Genomic DNA, 26422 nt, shown 5'->3' with positions numbered 1-26422 from the left:
AGATGTTTTTAGGATGCAAGTGACATGAGTGAGTGAGCGGTTTCATATAGAGAATAAAGAAAGGTCTGTGTCAAATATAACCACAAGGCAGTGGGCATGCTGCTTGGGAGTTGTGACTGAACCCTCCAAGGTCATTTCAATGTCAAGTACAGTTAGGTTAATTGAGGGAAGAAGCACAGGAAGTTTAGTTTTGGAGAGATTCAGTTTTAGATAGAGGGAAGACCTGATATTAGAGACAGCGGACACACAATCCTTGGTATTTTGTATTAGGGTGGGGGTGATGTCAAGGGAATAAGTGTATAATTGGGTGTCCAGCATAGAGATGATACTGGAATCCAAATCTACTGATTCTTTGTCCATTAGGGGCTGTGCATAGAGAGAAGAGGAGGGGCCTAGGACTGAGCAATGAGGAACTTTGATAGTAAGGAGAAGAGGAGAGTGTAAGGTCCAGCAAAAGATACAGTGAAGGAGCTGTCAGAGAGGCAGGAGGAGAACCAGGAGAGAACAGTGACCTTGAGCCTGATAGAGCGAAGCATAGTGAGGAGGAGTTGGTTATCCACAGTGTCAAATCCACCAGAGAGATGCAGGAGAATTAGCAGCGAGCAGTGACCTTTGGATTTAGCAGTTAATAGATCGTTAGGGACTTTAGTAAGGGCAGTTTCAGTGCAGTATAAATAGTGGAATACGCATTGTAAAGGGTCAAGAAGAGTGTTATCTGAGAGATAGAGTATTAGACGGGAGTGGACCAAGCGTTCCAGGAGTTCAAAGATGAAGGGAAGATTAGAGACAGGTCTGTAGTTAGCAAAGCAGTTCAGGTCGAGGGATGATTTTAAAGTTAAAGGTTTATGATTTTGTGTTTAAATGAGGGAAAGATACTGGAAGAAAGCGAGAGGTTAAATATTTTGGTTAGGTGAGTGGAGATGAGAGGGAATAGAGTCATGGTTGCAGGTTGCAGGCCCAGAAGCGAGAAGAAGCGAGGAGCCGGGTAACTTCTTCTTGTGTAGCAGGCTTAAATTGGCAAGTACATGAATGTAGAATAATACCTGAAAGTGACAGCTTTATATAAGTTTCAATGGAATAAGATCAAGAAAAAAAATCACTATTTTGGCCATTATTAGTATGTGACCCTTGAGTTTGTGTCGATGCAACACCCCTATTCCACAGCTACTGGCCAAGTGGAGCAAGACATTGAATTATCTCCTTGGCAGAAGCCACTTTATTCCTAAGTCAGAAATCCTCTTCAGATCTAAGGGCCCAAAGTTGTGCTCCATACCATGTAGTCATTGTTCAATATGTACCTTCATTGAACACATAGATTAATTTGTGGACTTCACAGGTCATCAGACCTTTAAAATAGTGCATAATATTATTTATAGTATTATTGGGGTGACATATTACTTCATGTGCCCGTGTAATCTTATGTTGGTATAACCACCATTTAAAGCTTAAATACAGAATAAAAGAATGTAAAAAGGACAGCAAAGTGACAGTCAAGATTAATACCAATGACTGCATTGCATTTTAAAAGTACAAACACATTCCAAACAATTACCAGAAATACCAAACTAACAGATGGCAAGAATTGAGAATGCATGATATTGACATAGTATCCTTAGGTGCCCATGGTGTAGATGTTCATCATCGATTTGATCAAGTGGAGGTGAATTGGATTATGATACTTCAAATGACTTATCCTCATGATCTCAACTAAAATTCAAACTGTGGAGACATGAGGGTCAGTGGGAGCTCTAGTCCACTGACCTGGCTGTCTTTGGAAAGACTGCATGGACTAGGCCTCCCAACTTTTGTCAGGCATCCACAGAGAGGAGGTAATGACAAGCTTAGGAAGCTTACAGTCCATTGAGGTACCTGGCCAGGTGACCTGATTATCCCAACCTGGTTTCTCCAAACGTCTCCATGGGGCAAGGAGACCTGATTGTCCCAACCTGGCTTCTCTGATTGTCTCCATGGGTTCAATGATTGTCAATAGATCAGATCTGTTTTCATCCAGCTGGGGCTGTGGTCCCTTAAGATGGCATAATGTAGAGTGTCAATTCTGTATTCCTTAGGTTGGAGCCATGGTGCCTTTTCACTTGTAATGGTTCCCTGGCTACTGTTCTGTAGAGACTTTAAAGAAGGAGAGAGGTCCCTTTCTATTCCCACATTTGTCCACCAGGTCATCATCCACAAGTCAGGTAAAAGGTGGGATGAGGTTAACTCTTATTGTTCCAGTATTCAGTCAATCTGCATACATTTGTCTTTCAGTGTTTGCAGGTCAACAAGCTGCACAGACTAATACCATGGGTAATCAACATTTCAGCAAACATTGATTGTTCAATGACACTGCCTACCTGTCCTACAAGGATTGCAGCACACTAAGCTGCAACAAACAAGACTTATATGAGACCTTATGTCTCCTCACCCACCAAAAAAATACATCTGGCCTAATTAAGAAAAAAAGTTGTGTCCTAACATATTCTTTGCATCTTTTCTGTAATTCCTTTTTCATCAATTTTCAACTATTTTATGTATTATCACCCTTTGCTGCTGACTTGATTTGCTTTTAAGGCAATTCTGGTAAGGTTACACTGTTGGTTTGGACAGATAGATAACGAAAGATAACGAGAAATGAAGCAGAAAGAAATGGGAAGGAAGAAAATAAAATCTAAAAGTAAAAAAAGTGAGAGATATGGATGGAGAAAAGGAAAGAAACAAAAGCAAGGATATAGAGAGATAAAGGAAAAAAATATATTCAAATTGATTTACACTTCCCTCTTTTTTGCACACACCACGTGTTTCCCTTCAAAATTTACTGTACTGTATTTTTCTGTATCAGGGTTGGTCAAAACATAAATCATCCATGCAGAACACTTGAAACTATATTTATTGCTCATTCCCACTTGCAAATTAATCGGATGAATGCAATCCTTTAAAAATTGGATTGCATTTGTACCAATTTAATCCAATGCATTTCTTTTTCCTACTCAGAATGGAACATTATCAGACAGGAAAAAAATTGCAGCATGCTGCAATTGCATGTTGATTTCAGATGGCACATACCATATACAAGTGCTTCCCATTAAATTAGAATATCATCAAAAAGTTAATTTACTTCAGTTCTTCAATACAAAAGGTAAACATCATATATTATATAGAGTCATTACAAACAGAGTGATCTATTTCAAGTGTTTATTTCTGTTAATGTTGATGATTATGGCTTGCAGCCAATGAAAACCCAAAAATCATTTTCTCAGTAAATTAGAATGATTAACAAAAAACACCTGCAAAGGCTTCCTAAGTGTTTAAAAAGGTCCCTTAGTCTGTTTCAGTAGGTTCCACAATCATGGGGAAGACTGCTGAATTGATAGATGTCCAGAAGAAAGTCATTGACACACTCCACAAGGAGGGTAAGCCACAAAAGGTCATTGCTAAAGAAGCTGGATGTTCACAGAGTGCTGTATCCAAACATATTAATGGAAAGCTGAGTGGAAGGCAAAAGTGTGGTAGAAAAAGGTGCACAAGCAACCGGGATAAACACAGCTTTGAAAAGAATGTTATGAAAAGACCATTCAAAAATTTTGGGGAGATTCACAAGGAGTGGACTGCTTCTAGAGTCATTGCTTCAAGAGCCAGCACACACAGATGTATACAGGGCATGGGCTACAATTGTCGCATTCCTTTGGTCAAGCCACTCATGACCAATAGACAACACCAGTAGAATTGCATTAAATTTGGAAATCAAGGTCCCAGAGTCTGGAGGAAGAGTGGAGGGTACACAATCTAAGCTTCTTGGGGTCTAGTCTGAAGTTCCCACAATCAGTGAAGGTTTGGGGAGCGATATTATCTTCTGGTGTAGGTCCACTGTGTTTTATCGAGGCCAAAGTCAGTCAGCTGTCTACCAGGACATTTTAGGGCACTAAAATGCTTCCTTCTGCCGACAAGCTTTTTGGAGATGGAAGTTTTGTTCTCCAGCAGGGATTGACACCTGTCCTCACTGCGAAAAGTACCAATACCTGGTTTGAAAAACAACAGCATCACTGTGCTTGATTGACCAGCAAACTCACCTGACCTTAATCCCATAGAGAATGTATGGGGTATTGTCAAGAGGAAGATGAGAGACACCAGACCCAACAATGCAGACGAGCTGAAGGCTGCTATCAAAGCAACCTGGGCTTCCATAACAACTCAGCAGTGCCACAGGCTGATCGCCTCCATGCCACACTGCATTGATGCAGTAATTGATGCAAAAGGAGCGAGCCCCAACCAAGTATTGAGTGCATTTACTGAACATACATTTCAGTAGGCCAACATTTCGGATTTTAAAATAATTTTTAAAGCTGATCTTATAAATCATTCTAATTTACTGAGATAATGAATTTAGTTTTCATTGGCTGTAAGCCATAATCATGAACTAATTAAAAGAAATAAACACTTGAAATACATCACTTAGTTTGTAATGACTCTATATAATATGAGTTTCACTTTTTGCAGTGAAGAATTGAAATAAATTAACTTTTTGATGATATTCTAATTTAATGAGAAGCATTTGTAAGTCTATGGGTGGTAACTGAGTGCAGTGCGGTTCCCGACTACGTTGGCATTGGAGGAGATGGAGAAATTAATTTAACTCTATTTAATTTTAGAGTACACTCTAATTGCAATCTAAATTAATGTACTCTTTTTAGGATGGACATGGCATGTGGTGAACGAGCAGGCTCTTGCCTGTGCATCCTTACAAATGTCCATCTACAATTAAACACAAAGGTTTCCAAAAAGGATGTTGCAATAGTAAATGCAGGGTCAAAACTCTATCAATATATTCAACACCTAGGGTCCCAACCCAATATATTAAATTAATGAGAGGGACAAGAGAGTATATTAAACCATATAAAACATTCATTTATTAGTAGAATTAAAATTGTTTAAACAAAGTAGCACTACCAAAATGCAGGACAAAATATGGGGCAGTAAAATGAAGGTATAGCCAGAAAAACATGCCAGATAATTGCACAAAAATAAAGAGAAATAACTGTGCTACATATTATTAACACATAGTATGGTAAGTTAACTAAGGGTTAATGCCTGTGCAAATATAAAGCAATAGCTGCAGGAAAGACACCGATGCGCCAGTGCAGTAAATTAATGGGGTATGTTTAACAATTCACGGTCTCCATAGCCGCATGTGGCATACTCAATAGAGATGTAGAGAAAGAATATATGTACTTAAGAGTTTTAAAGTGCCCACTGTGCAAGGAGGAAAAGTGCTGTGCAGTGCAAAGGCAAATACCTATATGATTAAATGAGTGTAGACCCCGACCTACCACCCCTTATTCATGTTTCGCCGTATCTTCATCAGGAGACGTTGTCTAGAGCAGAGCAAGGGCTAGTATATGTATAATAGATTAACCAATCAAATGTGCCGCTTAGTGAGAGCCTTTGGTCCGTAATCAGCGCATGTCCAGGTGCAACCGCACCACGTGGGGGCACTTTCTCCTGCTCCTGTGGAATGCAAGCAATCCATCGCTGCTAAGCAACGGGATCGCTTGCGAACACACAATGGCGCATCGGGAATGCCTATATGAGGTCGGACCCGGGCATGTGCACAGGACACCAATAGAGAATATTTTACATGACGGAACCAAGTGTCTATATGAAGAGGAACAGACCTTGGAATGAGCATAATACATGAAAAAGTAAAGATGAGAGAAAGATCAGAACAATTACAGTGTATAGAATAGTGTGTAATTAATGTGCCCGATTAATTAAATATAAACTAACAGGGACAGAAAGTGATGTTATGTAACTAAGAGAAACTCCCAGTAAAAGAATATGAAAGGAAAAGAAGTGTAATTAGTGTGTAAGAATTCTTAGCAAAACATGATTAAACATATTGTAATAATATTGTAATAAATGGGCATTAACCCCTTCTGACCTGTGATGCCACGTAGGCGTCATGAAAGTCGGTGCCAATCCGACCTGTTATGCCTATGTGGCGTCATGGCTGGATCGCGTTCCTGCAGATCGGGTGAAGGGGTTAACTAAAATTTCACCCGACCTGCAGGGACAGGGAGAGTGGTACTTCAGCCCAGGTTGGGTGGCTTTGCCCCCACGTGGCTACAGTCGCTCTGATTGGCTGTTGAAAGTGAAACAGCCAATCAGAGCAATTTGTAATATTTCACCTATGAAACTTGGTGAAATATTACAATCCAGCCATGACCGATGCTGCAATATCATTGGCTATGGCTGGAGACTGCAATATGCCCCCTCCACTGACTGACAGAGATGATCTGTCGCTGCTGTCAGTCTTTCCTCCCCTCCGTTCTGTCCTCTGCTGCCCTCCTCTCCCCTCCGCCTGCCCCCAGCCTTCCCTCCATTCCCCTGCTGTCCGATTCCACCCCTCCATAATTACCGAGTCCCGGTGTCCCTCCTGGTGTCCGTCCGTCTTCAGCGATGGGCGCCACCATCTTCCAAAATGGTGGGCACATGTGCTGTGCGCCCGCCGAATCTGCCGGGCTGCAGATTCATTCCAGGTACATTTTGATCTCTGTGATAGAACCTATCAGAGTGATCAAAATAAAAAATAGCAAATAAAGCCCTCCTTATCACCCCATAGGTAGGGAAAATAATGAAATAAAGAAAATATATTTATTTCTATTTTTCCACTAGGGTTAGTGTCATGATCTCAATGGCAAGAGATCATAGCATCAGCATATATAGGAACTAGCTCTTGGAAGATGGAAACTGAGCTGACCATGAACTAAACCTAACGCACAACTAGCAGTGGCCGGGTAGCATGCCTACGTTGATTCTAGATGCCCAGCACCAGCCGGAGGACTAAATAAAGCTAGCAGAGGGAAATATTAGTCCTAGCTCACCTCTAGAGAAATACCCCGAAAGGAGACAGAGGCCCCCCACATGTATTGGCGGTGAATCAAGATGAAATAACAAACGTAGTATGAAAATAGGTTTAGCAAATTTGAGGTCCACTTACTACATAGCAGAAGACAGAAAGGACACTTTCATGGTCAGCTAAAAACCCTATCAAAACACCATCCAGAAATTACTTTAAAACTCTGGCATTAACTCATAACACCAGAGTGGCAATTCCTGTTCACAAGAGCTTTCCAGACACAGTAACGAAACTACAGCTGTGAACTGGAACAAAAATGCAAAAACAAACATGGACAAGAGTCCAACTTATCTAGTAGTTGTCTAGGAGCAGGAACAAGCACAGAGAGGCTTCTGATAACATTGTTGACCGGCAAGCAACTAACAGAGCAGCAAGGTTATATAGCGACTCCCACATCTTGATGGGAACAGGTGAACAGAGAAGATGAAGACACCAGTTCAATTCCACCAGTAGCCACCGGGGGAGCCCAGAATCCAAATTCACAACAGTACCCCCCCCTCAAGGAGGGGGCACCGAACCCTCACCAGAACCACCAGGGCGATCAGGATGGGCCCTATGAAAGGCACGAACCAGATCAGAGGCATGAACATCAGATGCATTCACCCAAGAATTATCCTCCTGGCCGTATCCCTTCCACTTGACCAGATACTGGAGTCTCCGTCTGGAAACACGAGAGTCCAAGATTTTCTCCACAACGTACTCCAACTCACCCTCAACCAACACCGGAGCAGGAGGCTCAACGGAAGGCACAACCGGTACCTCATACCTGCGCAATAATGACCGATGAAAAACGTTATGAATAGAAAAGGATGCAGGGAGGTCCAAACGGAAGGAAACAGGGTTAAGAATATCCAATATCTTATACGGGCCGATGAACCGAGGCTTAAACTTAGGAGAAGAGACCCTCATAGGGACAAAACGAGAAGACAACCACACCAAGTCCCCAACACGAAGACGAGGACCAACACGACGACGGCGGTTAGCAAAAAGCTGAGTCTTCTCCTGGGACAACCTCAAATTGTCCACCACCTGCCCCCAGATCTGATGCAATCTCTCCACCACAGCATCCACTCCAGGACAATCCGAAGATTCCACCTGACCAGAGGAAAATCGAGGATGAAACCCCGAATTACAGAAAAACGGGGACACCAAAGTGGCAGAGCTGGCCCGATTATTGAGAGCGAACTCCGCCAAAGGCAAAAAAGCAACCCAATCATCCTGGTCAGCAGACACAAAACACCTCAGATATGTCTCCAGGGTCTGATTAATCCGCTCAGTCTGGCCATTTGTCTGAGGATGGAAAGCGGACGAAAAAGATAAATCTATGCCCATCCTAGCACAGAATGCCCGCCAAAATCTAGACACGAATTGGGTCCCTCTGTCAGAAACGATATTCTCAGGAATACCATGCAAACGAACAACATTTTGAAAAAACAGAGGAACCAACTCGGAAGAAGAAGGCAACTTGGGCAGAGGAACCAAATGGACCATCTTAGAGAAACGGTCACACACCACCCAGATGACAGACATCTTCTGAGAAACAGGCAGATCTGAAATAAAATCCATCGAGATGTGCGTCCAAGGCCTCTTAGGAATAGGCAAGGGCAACAACAATCCACTAGCCCGAGAACAACAAGGCTTGGCCCGAGCACAAACGTCACAAGACTGCACAAAGCCTCGCACATCTCGTGACAGGGAAGGCCACCAGAAGGACCTTGCCACCAAATCCCTGGTACCAAAAATGCCAGGATGACCTGCCAACGCAGAAGAATGAACCTCAGAGATGACTCTACTGGTCCAATCATCAGGAACAAACAGTTTATCAGGTGGGCAACGATCAGGTCTATCCGCCTGAAACTCCTGCAAGGCCCGCCGCAGGTCTGGAGAAACGGCTGACAATACCACTCCATCCTTAAGGATACCTGTGGGCTCAGAGTTACCAGGCGAGTCAGGCTCAAAACTCCTAGAAAGGGCATCCGCCTTAACATTCTTAGAACCCGGTAGGTATGACACCACAAAATTAAACCGAGAGAAAAATAATGACCAGCGCGCCTGTCTAGGATTCAGGCGCCTGGCGGTCTCAAGATAAACCAAATTTTTGTGGTCAGTCAATACCACCACCTGATGTCTGGCCCCCTCAAGCCAATGGCGCCACTCCTCAAAAGCCCACTTCATGGCCAAAAGCTCCCGATTCCCAACATCATAATTCCGCTCAGCGGGCGAAAATTTACGGGAAAAGAAGGCACAAGGCCTCATCACGGAGCAGTCAGAACTTTTCTGCGACAACACTGCCCCAGCTCCGATCTCAGAAGCGTCGACCTCAACCTGAAAAGGTAGAGCAACATCAGGCTGATGCAACACAGGGGCAGAGGAAAAACGGCGCTTAAGCTCCCGAAAGGCCTCCACAGCATCAGGGGACCAATCAGCAACATCAGCACCCTTCTTAGTCAAATCGGTCAATGGCTTAGCAATATCCGAAAAACCAGCAATAAATCGACGATAAAAGTTAGCAAAGCCCAAAAATTTCTGAAGACTCTTAAGAGAAGAGGGCTGCGTCCAATCACAAATAGCTTGAACCTTGACAGGATCCATTTCAATGGAAGAGGGGGAAAAAATATATCCCAAAAAGGAAATCCTCTGTACCCCAAAAACACACTTAGAACCCTTCACACACAAAGAATTAGACCGCAAAACCTGAAAAACCCTCCTGACTTGCTGGACATGAGAGTCCCAGTCATCCGAAAAAATCAGAATATCATCCAGATACACAATCATAAATTTATCCAAATAATCGCGAAAAATATCATGCATAAAGGACTGGAAAACTGACGGAGCATTTGAAAGACCAAAAGGCATCACTAAATACTCAAAGTGGCCCTCGGGCGTATTAAATGCGGTTTTCCACTCATCCCCCTGCCTGATTCGCACCAAATTATACGCTCCACGAAGGTCAATCTTAGAGAACCACTTGGCCCCCTTTATGCGAGCAAACAAATCCGTCAGCAACGGCAATGGGTATTGATATTTAACAGTGATTTTATTCAAAAGCCGATAATCAATACATGGTCTCAAAGAGCCGTCTTTTTTTGACACAAAGAAAAAACCGGCTCCTAAGGGAGATGACGATGGACGAATATGTCCCTTTTCCAAGGACTCCTTTATATATTCACGCATAGCAGCATGTTCAGGCACAGACAGATTAAATAAACGACCCTTTGGGTATTTACTACCCGGGATTAAATCTATGGCACAATCGCACTCTCGGTGCGGAGGTAACGAACCAAGCTTGGATTCTTCAAAGACGTCACGATAGTCAGACAGGAACTCAGGAATTTCAGAGGGAATAGATGATGAAATGGAAACCACAGGTACATCCCCATGAGCCCCCTTACATCCCCAGCTCAACACAGACATAGCTTTCCAGTCGAGGACTGGGCTGTGAGATTGCAGCCAAGGCAATCCTAGCACCAAATCATCATGTAGATTATACAGCACCAGAAAGCGAATAATCTCCTGGTGATCCGGATTAATACGCATAGTTACTTGTGTCCAGTATTGTGGTTTATTATTAGCCAATGGGGTGGAGTCAATCCCCTTCAGAGGAATAGGAGTCTCCAAAGGCTCTAAATCATACCCACAGCGTTTGGCAAAGGACCAATCCATAAGACTCAAAGCGGCGCCAGAGTCGACATAGGCGTCCGTGGTAATAGATGACAAAGAGCAAATCAGGGTCACAGATAGAATAAACTTAGACGGTAAGGTGCAAATGGAAACAGATTTACCAAGCTTTTTAGTGCGCTTAGAGCATGCTGATATAACATGAGTAGAATCACCACAATAGAAACACAACCCATTTTTCCGTCTAAAATTCTGCCGCTCGCTTCGGGACAGAATTCTATCACACTGCATACTCTCTGGCGATTTCTCAGTGGACACCGCCAGATGGTGCACTGGTTTGCGCTCCCGCAAACGCCTATCGATCTGAATAGCCATTGTCATGGACTCATTCAGACCCGCAGGCACAGGGAACCCCACCATAACATCCTTAATGGCATCAGAGAGACCCTCTCTGAAAGTCGCCGCCAGGGCGCACTCATTCCACTGAGTAAGCACAGACCATTTACGGAATCTTTGGCAGTAAATTTCCGCTTCATCTTGCCCCTGAGATAGGGACATCAAAGTTTTTTCTGCCTGAAGCTCCAAATGAGGTTCGTCATAAAGCAACCCCAAGGCCAGAAAAAACGCATCCACATTGAGCAACGCAGGATCCCCTGGTGTCAATGAAAAAGCCCAGTCTTGAGGGTCGCCCCGGAGCAAGGAAATCACAATCCTGACCTGCTGTGCAGGATCTCCGGCAGAGCGAGATTTCAGGGACAAAAATAATTTGCAATTATTTCGAAAATTCTGAAACCCAGATCTATTCCCCGAGAAAAATTCCGGCAAAGGAATTCTCGGCTCAGATACCGGTGCATGACAAACAAAATCTTGCAAATTTTGTACCTTCGTGGCGAGATTATTCAAACCTGCAGTTACACTCTGAAGATCCATTGCAAACAGGTGAACACAGAGCCATTCAAAGGAGAGAAAAAAAAAAAAAAAAAAAAAATTTCAGCAGACTACTTATTTCTCTCCTTTCTCAGCCAAGGATTTTAACCCTTTAGTGGGCCGGTCAAACTGTCATGATCTCAATGGCAAGAGATCATAGCATCAGCATATATAGGAACTAGCTCTTGGAAGATGGAAACTGAGCTGACCATGAACTAAACCTAACGCACAACTAGCAGTGGCCGGGTAGCATGCCTACGTTGATTCTAGATGCCCAGCACCAGCCGGAGGACTAAATAAAGCTAGCAGAGGGAAATATTAGTCCTAGCTCACCTCTAGAGAAATACCCCGAAAGGAGACAGAGGCCCCCCACATGTATTGGCGGTGAATCAAGATGAAATAACAAACGTAGTATGAAAATAGGTTTAGCAAATTTGAGGTCCACTTACTACATAGCAGAAGACAGAAAGGACACTTTCATGGTCAGCTAAAAACCCTATCAAAACACCATCCAGAAATTACTTTAAAACTCTGGCATTAACTCATAACACCAGAGTGGCAATTCCTGTTCACAAGAGCTTTCCAGACACAGTAACGAAACTACAGCTGTGAACTGGAACAAAAATGCAAAAACAAACATGGACAAGAGTCCAACTTATCTAGTAGTTGTCTAGGAGCAGGAACAAGCACAGAGAGGCTTCTGATAACATTGTTGACCGGCAAGCAACTAACAGAGCAGCAAGGTTATATAGCGACTCCCACATCTTGATGGGAACAGGTGAACAGAGAAGATGAAGACACCAGTTCAATTCCACCAGTAGCCACCGGGGGAGCCCAGAATCCAAATTCACAACAGGTTAGGGTTGCAATTAGGGTTAGGGTTGCAATTAGGGTTAGAATTAGGGTTAGGGTTGCAATTAAGGTTAGGGTTAGGGTTGCAATTAGGGTTAGGGTTGCAATTAGGGTTAGGGTTAGAATTAGGGTTAGAATTAGGGTTAGGGTTAGAATTAGGCTATGTGCACACGATGCGGATTGGCCACTGCAGATTCGAGGTAGTTTTCCATCACGTTTACAGTACCATGTAAACCTATGAAAAAACAAATCCGCTGTGCCCATGGTGCAGAAAATACCATGCAGAATTGCTGTGTTGTATTTTCTGCAGCATGCCAATTCTTTGTGCGGATTCCGCAGCGTTTTACACCTCTTCCTCAATAGGAATCTGCAGGTGAAATCCACAAAAAAAACCCTAGAAATCCGCTGTAAATCTGCAAGTAAAATGCAGTGCATTTTACCTGTGGATTTTTATAAAACGGTGCCGAAAAATCCACACACGAATTTGCAACGTGGGCACATAGCCTTATGATTAGGGTTGGAACAAGACTTAGGGTTGGAATTAGGGTTAGGGTTGGAATTAGGGTTAAGATTAGGGTTAAGGGTGTGTTGGGGTAAGGGTTAGGCTTGTGGTTGGGGTTATGGTTAGTGTTGGATTAGGGTTGATTGTGTGTTGGGGTTAGGGTTGTGGTTAGGGTTGGGATTAGGGTTAGGGGTGTGTTGGGGTTAGGGTTGTGGTTTGGGGTGTGTTTGGGTTAGGGTTGTGATTACGGTTATGATTAGAGTTGGGATTAGGGTTAGGGGTGTGTTGGGGTTACTGTTGGAGTTAGAATTAAGGGGTTTCCACTGGTTAGGCACATCAGGGGGTCTCCAATTGCAACATGGCGCCACCATTGATTCCAGCCAATCTTGCATTCAAAAAGTCAAATGGTGCTGCCTCCCTTGCGGCCAAACAGTGGTTTAGCAACGTGACGCCTGTAGACCATTCCATCAAAGTCTGCATTTCAAAACATCACTACATCCCTTCCGAGCCATGAAGTGTGCCCAAACAGTGTTCCCCCCACATATGGGGAATCAGCATACTCAGAACAAACTGGACAACAACTTTTGTGGTTCAGTTTCTCCTGTTACCCTTGTGAAAATAAAAAATTGCGGGCTAAAAAATCATTTTTGAGGGAAAAAAATGATTTTTTATTTTCATGGCTCTGCGTTATAGACTTCTGTAAAGCATTTGGGGGTTCAAAGTGCTCACACATCTAGATAAATTACTTTGGGGGTCTAGTTTCCAAAATGGTGTCACTTGTGGGGGAGCTCCAATGCTTAGGCACACAGTGGCTCTCCAAATGCGACATGGTGTCCGCTAACGATTGGAGCTAAATTTTCATTCAAAAAGTCAAATGGCACTCCTTCCCTTCCGAGCCTTGCTGTGTGCCCAAACAGTGGTCTACCCCCACATGTGAGGTATCGGTGTACTCAGGAGAAATTTCCCAACAAATTTTAAGATCCATTTTATCCTGTAGCCCATGTGAAAATGAAAAAAATTGAGGCTAAAATAAATTTTTTGTGGAAAAAAAAGTACTTTTTCATTTTTACGGATCAATTTGTGAAGCACCTGGGGGTCGAAAGTGCTCACTATGCATCTAGATAAGTTACTTGGGGGTCTAGTTTTCAAAATATGGTCACTTGTGGGGGAGCTCCAATCTTTAGGCACACAGGGGCTCTCCAAACGCGACATGGTGTCCGCTAAAGATTGGAGCCAATTTTTCATTCAAAAAGTCAAATGGTGCTCCTTCCATTCCGAGCCCTGTCGTGTGCTCAAACAGTGACTCCCCTCACATATGGAGTATCGGCGTACACAGGACAAATTGTACAACAACTTTCGGGGTCCAGTTTCTTCTTTTACCCTTGGGAAAAAAAAATTGTTGCTTAAAGTTCATTTTTGTGACTAAAAAGTTATATGTTCATTTTTTCCTTCCATGTTGTTTCTGCTGCTGTGAAACACCTGAAGGGTTAATAAACTTCTTGAATGTGGTTATGAGCAAGATGAGGGGTGCAGTTTTTAGAATGGTGTCACTTTTGGGGTATTTTCAGCCATATAGACCCTCAAAGTGACTTCAAATGTGAGGTGGTCCCTTAAAAAAAATGGTTTTATAAATTTTGTTGTAAAAATGAGAAATCGCTGGTCAAATTTTAGCCCTTATAACTTCCTAGCAAAAAAAAAATTGTTTCCAAAATTGTGCTGATGTAAAGTAGACATGTAGGTAATGTTATTTATTAACTATTTTGTGTCACATAACTCTCTGGTTTAACAGAATAAAAATGCAAAATTTGAAAATTGCTAAATTTTCACCAAATTTCCGTTTTATTCACAAATAAACACAAACATTATCGACCTAAATTTACCACTAACATGAAGCTCAATATGTCACGAAAAAACAATCTCAGACTCGCTAGGATCCGTTGAAGTGTTCTTGAGTTATTACCTCATAAAGGGACACTGGTCAGAATTGCAAAAATGGCCATGTCATTAATTTCAAAATAGGCTGGGTCATGAAGGGGTTAATAAGGGAGTGAAGGAAAGGAGAGAAAATACGTATAAATAATAGTAAAGTGATGGGTTAGATAAATTAAAACATCAAAATACATTCCAATACAGGTCAGCAGAATGTCCATTTCAGATTACAAGGGATGATGATCCCAATGGCTCCTAAATAAAAATGAGGATCACAGAGGATCATCCAATTCAACGTCACTGAAGATGACAATTCGGAAAATTACTAAAAGGTCCAAACCTGACCAGTCCCCATGCTGGTCGAGTTCAAGAGATGTCCCAGGCTAAAGGGAATCAATCATTAAAGAAATACCAGGTAAGGCTGGTTTCACACTTGCGTTTTTATCTGCATGCATTTTTTAAAAAAACGCATGTGTGAAAAACGCATGTAAACGCGGTAAAACGCATGCGTTTTTAGACGCATGCGTTTTTATAGAAAAACACAAGAAAACACAAGAAAACACAAGAAAAAACAAGAAAACCCTAACCCTAACCCTACCCCTAACCCTAACCCTAAACGTGACTGAAATACGTGGCACTGAAATACGTGCAACTGAAATACGTGGTACTTAAATACGTGGCACTTAAATACGTGGCACGTGGCACTTAAATACGTGGCATGTGGCACTTAAATACGTGGCACGTGGCACTTAAATACGTGGCACGTGGCACTTAAATATGTGGTACTTAAATACGTGGCACTTAAATACGTGGCACGTGGCACTTTAATACGTGGCACGTGGCACTTAAATATGTGGCACGTGGCACTTAAATACGTGGCACGTGGCATACGTGGCACTGAAATACGTGATACGTGGCACTTAAATACGTGGCAATATGACTGTCAGAAAATGTTCATTAAACGGTTAGGGGTGAGGTTAGGGGTAGAGTTAGGGTTAGGGTTTGGATCCCTTTATCACCTTGATGGTGGTGGGTGGCTTTTCAGTGTGTTTTCTGTTTTTTTTCTATAAAAACGCATGCGTTTTTAGCGCAAACAAACGCATGTGCTTAAAAACGCATGCGTTTACATAGACAGCAATGCATTTTTTTGCCGCGAAAAAACGCATGCGTTTTTTCGCGGCAAAAAAACGCGCAAGAAAATACTGCAGGTAGCATTTTTGAAAATGAACGCATGCAGACAAAAAACGCATGCGTTTGAAAACGCGACCAAACGCATGTGCAAAAAAACGCATGCGTTTTCAATGTTAAATATAGGAAAAAAACGCATGCGTTTTTTGTGCAAAAAACGCTGCAGACAAAAACGCAAGTGTGAAACCAGCCTTAGGCTACGTTCACATTTGCGTTGTGCGCCGCAGCGTCGGGCGCCGCAGCGTCGCCGCATGCGTCGCCGCATGCGTCATGCGCCCCTATATTTAACATGGGGGCGCATGGACATGCGTCGCACTTGCGTTTTGCGCCGCATGCGTCGCTGCGGCGCCCGCGTCTGGGCGCAGAGGACGCAGCAAGTTGCATTTTTGCTGCGTCCAAAATCAATTAAAAAAGGACGCATGCGGCGCAAAACGCAGCGTTGTGCATGCGTTTTGCTGCGTTTTTGTTTGCGTTGTGCGCTGCGGCGCACAACGCAAATGTGAACGTAGCCTTACATCTGAAAAGAAAAAAGCACAAGAATTAAAAAAACACACAGACATATACTAACATAATATAAAACATACCCATAGGATAGAGGACGTTAGAGGATGGACCCAAAGCCATGACTTTCATTTAATCCCTCAGGCACTAATGTGTTAAGCCTAAAAATCCAACCGGCTCTCTACCTGGGACAGGATTTTGAATAAATTACCACCCTTCATTCCCAAAGATACCTGATCGATAGCCATAATCCGAAGTCCCCTTGCATCAGAGTCATGTGCTTCTTTGAAGTGTCTGGGGAGAGTCTTTAATTGTTCCCCTTCCTTAGCATCATTAGATTTTTCAATGTCGAGTACATGTTCACAGATTCTGATATGCAATTCTCTGGTTGTTATTCCTATTTATACCTTATTACAGGGACAGTTAGCGTGGTAAATTACTACCTGAGAGGTACAGGTTAGATATTTTCTGATCTGGAAGGTTTTAGTTTGGTCCGAGTTAGAGAAATCAGTCCCCTTGATGGTATTAGCACAGGCCTTGAATCTCTTACAAGGAAAAAAGCCCTGTGCTGTACCTAAAAAATTAGTTTGAAGAGTTTTTTTAGAGGGGTACTGACTTCTTACTATAAAGTCAGACGAGTTCTTAGATCTTTTTGCTGTGATGAGGGGTCTAGGAGTATGTGTTTTTTTCAAAATGGAGTCAGTAAGTAATATATTCAATCGATTATGAGTGATCTTGGTCAGCTCACTCCACTGCTCATTATATGGTGTAATTAATCTTGCGTTGTTCTCCATTATTGTTTCTGTTTTGTTACAGTAATTGATTTCTAGTTACCTTTTTGGCTTCTCTATAAGCATGTCTAATTTGTCTGTGTCCATATCCCCTCTCCCGGAATCTAGAGTATAAATCAGTTGCTTGTTCCTGATAGGTTTGATCAGTAGAGCAGATTCTTTTAGCTCTAAGATATTGACCCACTGGAATTGCTCTTATTGTAGATTTTAAATGAGAGGATTTAGCTGTGGGCTTTCTAAAGATATTAGTCAAGATAGAGCCATCACGGTTAACTGTAATATCAATAACCAGAAAGGTAACTTTTTGTCCATAGGAATAGGTAAGATGAATAATCAAATTGTTACTATTGAGCACAGATATTAGATCCTCAAGTACATTGACAGTACCCTCCCACACGAACATAATGTCGTTGATATATCTTATCCAATTATGGATCTTGTCAATACCAGGGATAGATGAGCATTGGAAGATGTCATGTTCCCAAAGGCCTAAAACAAATTAGCATATGAGGATGCACAGGCCGCCCCCATAGCTGTACCTTGTGTCTGAAGGAACACCTGATCTTTAAAGGTAAAGCAGTTGTGGGTTAAAACAAATTCAAGTGCCGTAAGAAGGAATGTTATCAGAGGGGAATCCAAATTGCTGTTATGTAGGAACCAGGAAACAGCAGCTAGACATTGGGCATGTCGGATAGAGGTGTATAACGCCTCAACGTCCGCTGTAACAAGTATCATTTACTCATCAAGATGGAGTTGGTCCAATCTTCTCAGTGCCGCCGTAATATCCAATACACGACGGTAGGGAGATGACTATGGGTTTGAGATAATAATCAATAATTTTACACATTATTTCAATTAGTCCTTCATTACCGGAAACAATTGGGCAACCAGGCGGATCAGTTGGGTGCTTATGCAATTTTGGTAGTATATAAAAAGTTGGTAATTTAGGTTTCATATTCTCCACTACTTCAAGGAGTTTTTGGGGATGATACTTTCTTTCCACAAGGATGCTTACAAGATCCTGTTGGTAATCCAATAGGGGGATATAAGTGTTAGGTGTCGAATTCCCAATGCTGCACAGGGGGAATCTCGAACCACCTCCGCTGCGGTCTCCCATTCTTCTCCAGCCGCAGTGGAGCCTGCTCAGCAGAGACGTCGGTCCCAGCGTCTGGGTCAGGCAGATACTTGCGCTTGGCTACTGTTGCCCTTCTAGGCTCAGCCATTGTAGCCAGTGCTTGTCAGCGGTGAGCAGACACTTCTGGGACTAAGTCCTGCTTTTCTCCTTCTGAGCATGCCCAAGGGAAGACCTCTCATTGGAGGTTGGGGGTCACATGCTCAGGTCCTGTAGCAGCTCCTATTGGTCCACTAGGAAGGTCCTGAAGAAGCTGCAACTATAAAAGGTTTGCATGGCTGCACGGCCATGCGCTAGTATCATTTGTTTATGGCTAATGCCCGTGGATGCTCTACCACTCTGGTTACATGTGGTGTGTCTAGATCTGGGACTGTACACTCAGGCAGGCAGCTAGCGTCAGTGGGAACAATTAGCTGCTTGGCTTAACATCTGGTTCCTTCATGTGTGCGGTTAGCACAGAAGAGTTCCAGAGCAAGCACAACCCTAGTTAGGGTATTACTCTCTGAGTAACTTGCGACTCTGTGAAGCAACAGAGCTCACTACTATTTCACACGGAGTGAAGTCGAATCCCTGTGTGAGTTCAGTGTCCATCCGCCATTACATAGCAGCAGGTACCATCTCTGCACAGTGGACCTCGGGCTGCGAACGCACCTCGTATCTATCCCTTTATTTGGTGCGTTCCGCTAGCCCTAACAATAAGTGAGTCTTTTATAGCAATTCTGATCTAGAAGTAATGTATATGTCTGTTTTTCATATAGCTCAATCGGCCAAATGACCAGATTGCCCCCTTTGTCAGCCATCCTGAAGAGGACATCATCCCACCCCTGTATATAATCCCATCCCTTAAAAATCTTCCTGTCATTTATATCAGCGGGCTTTGGCCGATATTTTTTATTGATATTTTCAATGTCTTTAGTTACCAATTTAACAAAGACTTCAACAGCCACACAGATATTAATGTTAGGAAATCTTTTTGATTTATTGAAAAGAAAAGTAGAGAAAGTGCTCATCATCTCAGGGGTATTATTCTCTTCCGCCAGAGACTCCAATATGGCAAGGGCTTCAGCCTCTTCCTCGGAATTAAGTGACAAGTCCATATTCGATTTTTCATGAAATCTCTTTAGAATGAGTTTTCTCGCAAATAAATGTACATCTTTTATGGTAGTGAAGACATTTATGGTTTGAGGGGGACAAAAAGTTAAACCCTTCTCCAATAAAGCAGTGTGTTCAACAGATAATTCATGGGAAGACAGGTTGATTACCTTTGGGTGATCATTCCTTCGATTTCCATGACCATAACCATGTCTCCCCTGAGACCTGCCTCTGCTGCCAAAGCAGGTTTTAATACGCTCAGGATTAACATAATCCTGTCCCTGAATGGAAGTAGCAGTATTGGATACAGAGAACATAGACAAACAGAGGGGCTCCTAGTGGATACCTTTTTAGTATTGTGAGTTTCCTGGGTCCTATTCTGCCGGCGAAAGACCTTTTTTTGTTCATAGTCTTGTATATCACGCTGATATTTTTTCATTTTGGCTGAGCTGATTTGTTGTTCCTATTTTTCAGATTCAAGATTTAAATCATGATAAAATGTACTCCGTTCATCAGAAGTCAATTTAGTAGTCTGGTCTTTCTGTATCTGATTTAACTCCAAATCAATTTCAATGAGCAGAGTGGAATTCTTGGTGTCAATAATTTCCATAAATGATTTGTGCCCTCATATGCTAATTTGTTTTAGGCCTTTGGGAACTTGACATCTTCAAATGCTCCTCTATCCCTGGTATTGACAAGATCCATAATTGGATATATCGACGACATTATGTTCGTGTGGGAGGGTACTGTCAATGAACTTGAGGATCTAATGTCTGTGCTCAATAACAACAATTTGATTATTCATCTTACCTATTCCTATGGACGAAAAGTTACCTTTCTGGATATTTATATTTAAGTTAACCTCGATGGCTCGATCTTGACTAATATCTTTAGAAAGCCCACTGCTACAAACTCCATATTGCACTCTAAATCCTCTCATTTATAATCTACAATAAGAGCAATTCCAGTTGGCCAATATCTTAGAGCTAAAAGAATCTGCTCTACTGATCAAACCTATCAGGAACAAGCAACTGATTTATACTCTAGATTCCAGGAGAGGGGATATGGACACAGACAAATTAGACATGCTTATAGAGTAAGTAAAAGTAACTAGAAACCAATTACTGTACCAAAACAGAAACAATAGAAAAGAAATGGAGAACAACGCAAGATTAATTACACCGATTAATGAGCAGTGGAGTGAGCTGACCAAGATCATTCATAACACAGGTCTGCAAAAAAAAATTTTTCAAGAGCTGTTTTGGTTATTCCACATAATCTTTATGTATTTAAGTGCGCTAAATCCGAAAATGACCTCCGTTTTGTCATAGTACATCACGTTTTCGAACAATTTAAGTAACTATGTTAAATAAGACAATACCTCAAAATAAATGAAAATAGACTTTTTTATTACAAATGTTTCATGAAAATCATTTTTTAACTACAATGAGCTCACTAACACACTAAAATCGATTCTTCTTCCCTGTGAGGCTTCTCTTTGTACATTTACGCTTGTGAGTAGCATCTGGAATGTCTCTCTGAAGCGTCCAACAGTAGTCTGCTATCATTGTAATGCTCCATCTTCCCTGGTATCTTCTTTCCATCTCTTTAATGTCCTGGTGGAATCGTTCACCTTGCTCTTCACTCACAGCTCCCAAATTTTCAGGAAAGTTGTCAAGGTGGGAATGCATTTTCAAACTCATCAGGCAACCTAAAGCTTGAAATACTTTCAGCATTCGTCCGACAATTTTTTTGTAGTCAGGGTCTTGCATATCTTTAATGCATTGATGTGAATTAATTAATAGTAATTTTGACTTTCAAAACCCTAAGTTAAAAAAAATGCCAAAATTGAGAAAAATATACTAAATTTCAAGAGGATTTTGCATTTTGTGGCAAAGACTGACGTCCAGGATTTTTTTCAATATTTTTTTCGTTTTCAGCACACCAAAATACATGGAAATTAGATGAAAATAATCAAACAGCTTTTAAGTCACAGACCTGTATAATCGATGGAATATACTACTTACTGACTCCATTTAAAAAAAAAACACTTACTCCTAGACCCCTCATTATAGCAAAAAAATTTAAGAACCTGTCTGACGTTTTGGTAAGAAGTCATTACCCCTCTAAAAAAACTCTACAAACTAATTTTTTAGGTACAGCACAGGGCTTTTTTTCCGTGTAAGAGATTCAAGGCCTGTGCTAATACCATCAAGGGGTCTGATTTCTCTAACTCGGACCATACTAAAACCTTCTGGATCAGAAAATATCTAACCTGTACCTCTCAGGGAGTAATTTACCACACTAGCTGTCCCTGTAATAAGGTATACATAGGAATGACAACCAGAGAATTGCATATAAGAATCTGTGAACATGTATGCGACATTGAAAAATCTATTGATGCTAAGTAAGGGTAACAATTAAAGACTCTCCCCAGACACTTCAAAGAAGCACATGACTCTGATGCAAGGGGACTTCGGATTATGGGAAGCGATCAGGTATCTTTGGGAATGAAGGGTGGCAATTTATTAAAAATCCTGTCCCAGGTAGAGAGCGGGTGGATTATTAGGCTTAACACCTTAGTGCATGAGGAATTAAATGAAAGTGATGGCTTTGGGTTATTCCTCTAACCTCCTCTATCCAATGGGTTTGTTTTATATTATGTTAGTATATGTCTTTGTGTGGTTTTTTTAATTCTTGTGTTTTTTCTTTTTAGATATAACCTGGTATTTCTTTAATGATTGATTCCCTTTACCCTGGGACATCTATTGAATTGAACCAACATGGGGACTGCCTGGATTTGGACCTTTTAGTAATTTTCCAGATTGTCATCTTCAGTGACTTTGAATTGGATGATCCTCTGTGGGCATTCCCTCATTTTTATTTAGGAGCCATTGGGATCATGATCGCTTGTGATCTGAAATGGACATTCTGCTGACCTGTATTGGAATGTATTTTGATGTTTTAATTTATCTAACCCGTCACTTTACTATTATTTACACTCCTTTCCTTCACTCCCTTATTAATGCCCACTTATTACAATATTATTACAATATGTTAAATCATGTTTAGCTAAGAATTCTTACACACTAATTGCACTTCTTTACTTTTCATATTCTCATACTGGGAGTTTCTCTTAATTAAATATCATCACTTTGTGTCCCTGTTAGCTTATATTTAATTAATCGGGCACATTAATTACACATTCTATACACTGTAATTGTTCCGATCTTTCTCTCATCCTTACTTTTTCATGTATTGCGCTAATTCCACGGTCTGTTCCTCTTCATATAGACACTTGGTTCCGTCATGTGAAATATCCTCTATTGGTGTCCTGTGCGCATGCCCGGGTCCGACCTCGCACAGGCATTCCCGATGCACCATAGTGTGCTCGTAAGCGATCCCGTTGCTTAGCAGCGGTGGATTGCTTGCGTCCCACAGGCGCAGGAGGAAGTGCCCCCATGTGGTGCGGTCACACCTGCGTATGCACCGATTAGGGACCAAAGGCTCTCACTAAGCGGCACATTTGATTGGTTAATCTATTTTACATACACTAGCCCTTGCTCGGCTCTAGACCACGCCTCCTGATGTAGATACGGCGAAACGCGTGTCGGGGCGGCAGGTCGGGGTCTACACTCATTTAATCATGTAGGTATTTGCCTTTGCACTGCACAGCACTTTTCCTCCTTGCCCAGTGGGCACTTTAAAACTCTTAAGTACATATATTCTTTCTCTACATCTCTATTGAGTATGCCACATGCGGCTATGGAGACAGTGAATTGTTAAACATACCCCATTAATTTACTGCACTGGCGCATCAGTGTCTTTCCTGCAGCTATTGCTTTATATTTGCACAGGCATTAACCCTTAGTTAACTTACCATACTATGTGTTAATAATATGTAGCACAGGTATTTATCTTTAATTTTTGTGCAATTATCTGGCATGTTTTTCTGGCTATACCTTCAATTTACTGCCCACATTTTGTCCTGCATTTTTGGTAGTGCTACCTTGTTTAAACAATTTTAATTCTACTAATAAATGAATGTTTTATATGGTTTAATATACTCTCTTGTCCCTCTCATTAATTTAGTATATTGGGTTGGGACTAGGGTTGAGCGACTTTTATTTTTATAGGATCGGGTCGGGTTTCACGAAACCCGACTTTCTCAAAAGTCGGGTCGAGTGAAATCAGCCGATCCTATAAAAAAGTCGGGGTCAGGGTCGGCCGAAACGCGAAACCCAATGCAGTGCAATGGGATACTATGGTTCCCAGGGTCTGAAGGAGAGGAAACTCTCCTTCAGGCCCTGGGATCCATATTTACGTGTAAAATAAAGAATTAAAATAAAAAAAATTGATATACTCACCCTCTGACGCACCCTGGTAGTAACCGGCATCTTCCGTTCCGCTGCCGGAAAGAAGCCGAGGGTGAGTATATTCCTATTAGGTATATACTCACCCTCGTATGCGCCCTGCTTCTTTCCGGCAGCCTTCCTTCTTAAGAATGAACGCGTGAAGGACCTTCCGATGACGTCACGGCTTTGTGATTGGTCGCGGCGGCCCACGTGACCGCTCAGCGACCAATCACAAGCCGTGAAGCATTCGAAAGGTCTTTCAAGCGCCATTTTTAGGAACGGAAGATGCCGGTTACCAGCGGCGATGTCCAGGCTGCGTCGGAGAGGTGAGCATATCAATATTTTTTATTTTAATTCTTTATTTTACACTTAAATGTGGATTCTGATACCGATTTCCGATATCGCAAACATATCGGAACTCGGTATCGGAATCCCGATATCAGATTCAGAAGATCGCCGACCTCATGGCCGACCCCACACAGGGGTCGGGTCGGGTTTCATGAAACCCGACTTTGCCAAAAGTCGGCGACTTCTGAAAATGTTCGACCCGTTTCGCTCAACCCTAGTTGGGACCCTAGGTGTTGAAAATGTCCATTTACAGTCTGCCATTTTATAATTGTACATGTGCATCTTTAACCCTTTTACGACATATGACTTAAAAATAATAATTCCTTCCCCTTTAATGCAAGTTCCATTGCTGAGGCCTCATCTTTTCTGGCATATGGTAGCTGATTTTATCAGCTCACATGTGCTCCTAACAGTCTCAGGTGGAATCACGATCCACTTGCAGCTGTTAACATGTTAAATGCTGCTGTCAATCTCTGATAGTGGCACTTAACATTTTTACATTGAAGCGCGTCACTAGCTCTACCCATTGGCTCCCCTGTCACATGTCCACGCCAATGGGTTGGCATAACCCAATCTCTACAGGAAACCCCCATTGCTGTCACTGCCAATCTGCTATGAGCGTGGCCTCATGGCCAACACTTATAACAGATGATATATTCTGCTACACATATGTCACAATCCATGTTTGGGTCTGTGGCAGATCTGGCATCTCAGATTAAAACTTTTTTCCTTTTAGGCTATCGGGAGTTAATGCAGTTTTTCCCCGGTGGCTGCTGGTGTAATTACATTGCAACCTAGTCTGCTGATGTTGGTGTTGACCACTCCCACCTTCATTTAAAGGATCACCTGATACATCAGCTGACTGTTGGTTATACAGGTCCCTTTGGAGCCCAACCTGGCTGGAGAAGGAGCATGCTGAGTCCTGTGGATCTTCAGCTGAAAACTGATATCTAGTGCCTAACTCTTCTGTGTGGCGCATTGCAGCAGAGAAAGCTAAGTGTGGTGTTTATTGTTGATTTGTCCCTTTGTTGCCTGTAACTTCCCCTGTGTTGCATTAGTGCAGTGGTGGGACCAGTGCTCTCACCTGCCAGTTCCCTACCTAGGAATTAGAGCAGGGCAAGTGAGGGACTAGGTATCCTACTCGGCGACGGGTTGAAAGAACCCATATATGGACGCTAGTAAGAGCAGAGCACATCCTCAGGTGAATGCAGGAGGTGTCCTTTCCCCATTCACTACTGACAGGGCCCACCATTGTTAAAGTGTCCCCGATGTACCCTTGTGTGTTTTGCCGTTTGATGAGCATCTATTTGTCGGGTCATGTCACGCTAGGACAGTCACTTGGTGACAACATGGCATAGCTTAAGCAATCATAAGCTGCTTTTTTTGCAATTTCACCACATTTGAATTTTTTTTTTGTTTTCTAGTGCTTTACATGGTAAAATTAATGGTGTGGTTCAAAAATACAACTCGTCCTGCAAAAACAACCCCTCACATCTCCTTATTAATGGAAAAATAAAAAAGTTATGGCTCATGGAAGAAGGGGAGTGAAAAATTATATCAAAAAATTGCCCCGAGGTTGAAGGTGTTAATAGCCTTGGTTTATTGGCATTAGGAATTCTTCACCAGCTCTATTATACACCTGTTTTGGCCTGCTTGTCTCAAAAGCCCTTGAAAAAGCTGACTGCGAAATGTGCTTTGAGCAGTCTGATCTTTGTTTTTTTTTGTTATATTTCAGCATTCTGGGTAACTTGTTCTGGCCTTATATATCAATTAATTAATTATTTTTAATTGCTCTTGCACTTTATTTGTTAGAACATTACTGCTTATTATTGTGTTGCCACATGCTGGTTATAACAAGATATTACTGATACAAATACAACTGCTGTACCTTATTTTTATCAACATCTAATCTTTTTTTTTTCTAATCATGTATTTCAAGCTGTCAACACTGTTTTTTGTTGTTTTGAGCAGTTTTAACATTGGTCAGTTGTATTTTTGTACTAATATGTTCTAATATTTATTTTTAAAAAAACTACACTGTTTGCTCATATTCACTTTGTGTTTATATTTTTATGAATATTATACCTACAAAGAACGACTGTTTTTCAATACAATAGAAATAAACTTTACTGACTTGAAGGATAAAATCACAATTATATTAAAAAGGTGAATACATCATGAAGGAAAGACCAAAGAAGATATGGATATAATTAAATGAAAAAATCTCAAATACATGAATAATGCACTTATTTAGCAATAATAATAATAAGAATCTTT

The 26422-nt window shown here is 41.8% G+C and overlaps 1 pseudogene; it reads right to left on the bottom strand.

Moving 5' to 3' along the window:
- LOC143817693 (piwi-like protein 1) overlaps window positions 1-19447 on the bottom strand; it is a 50064-nt pseudogene extending 30617 nt beyond the window's left edge.
- Between the last annotated feature and the right edge of the window lie 6975 nt (window positions 19448-26422).

The sequence above is a fragment of the Ranitomeya variabilis genome, chromosome 3 (assembly GCF_051348905.1).
Source record: "Ranitomeya variabilis isolate aRanVar5 chromosome 3, aRanVar5.hap1, whole genome shotgun sequence".
NCBI classification, from domain to species: Eukaryota; Metazoa; Chordata; class Amphibia; order Anura; family Dendrobatidae; genus Ranitomeya; species Ranitomeya variabilis.
Note: the sequence above shows the minus strand (reverse complement) of the source record. Positions and strands in the feature narration are given on the sequence as shown.